This window comes from Nestor notabilis, unplaced genomic scaffold (genome assembly GCF_000696875.1).
Source record: "Nestor notabilis isolate BGI_N333 unplaced genomic scaffold, ASM69687v1 scaffold13092, whole genome shotgun sequence".
Taxonomy (NCBI): Eukaryota; Metazoa; Chordata; class Aves; order Psittaciformes; family Psittacidae; genus Nestor; species Nestor notabilis.
In genome coordinates, this window is record NW_009917062.1 from 20,394 (window position 1) to 21,427 (window position 1,034).

Sequence of the window (1,034 nt, forward strand, 5' to 3'; positions counted from 1 at the left end):
TTGTTTTTGTATTGATAATTAGGGACTGGAACAGATGGTGAAGGCTTAGTTTAAAGTAATGTGTCCATTAAAGAAAATCTACTGTATACAGCTGAAGATTCTTCACTCTGAGAGCTCAGCTCTTGGTAGCAGAGTTTGTCTTCTCCCTAATGAGGGCTTCAGCCATTGTAGCCTGGTCAGCTGCCTTCAGTGGAGGTTCAGATCCTGAAGACTTCTCCAAGTGAATGTGTCCAGCTTCCTTCCGAGGAGAGCATCCCCTGGGCATCTGCTCAGCACACGTGTGTGAAAGGAGTTGCTGGAGGAGCAGCACCTTGCCTGCATTTGCCCATTGGGCACTGAGCCTGCCTGCCAGCACAGTGAAGGTGTTAGGATTGCCTGATGCAGGGGGACAGGCAGCACAGGGTTCACCCAGCGTGGCTAACGGTGTTGTGCTAGATGTGGGAGGCACGGGGAGATGATGGTGTTAATACCCAGTGCCAAATAACAAGGACTGGTCCTCACAGCAGGACGAGGCAGGCAAGAGGAGTGTGGGGGGAGAGGTACAAGGTGTCTGTGTGGCTTTTCTGCTGGTTAATGCCACTCAGGTGCTGGCCTGCAGTAATCCCCTTGCTAGCAGGCAAAGGGGTTTTACTTCCTGTCCCTCCTTTGCCTGCTCCCAAGGGCTGGATGCCAGGAGGAAGCGATTTCTGTGTCCCCCCACTGCTAGCAGTATTTTGCAGCCTAGAGATGGAGACATGAGCCTCATCTTGTCCCTCCTTGCTCTGAGAGGAATAGGGGCAAGAGGCAGAGGCATCTGCAACCCCCCCCAGTGCTGAAGGAGGGTGCTCAGCAGCCTTAGCCCTAAGTGGCCTGGCCATAAACGTCCCTTTGGGGTTTCCCCTGGCGTCACAGGGTTACTTGAACCTCCCAGAAAACGAAGTACAAGCCAAAATTTCCTCCAAGAGGAAACAGCAGAGGTCAATGGGAAATTGCTCACCCGAGTCCTTCTGGTGCCAGTACCTCTGCAGTCACAGGGTTTGGGTGAGCTCAGCAGG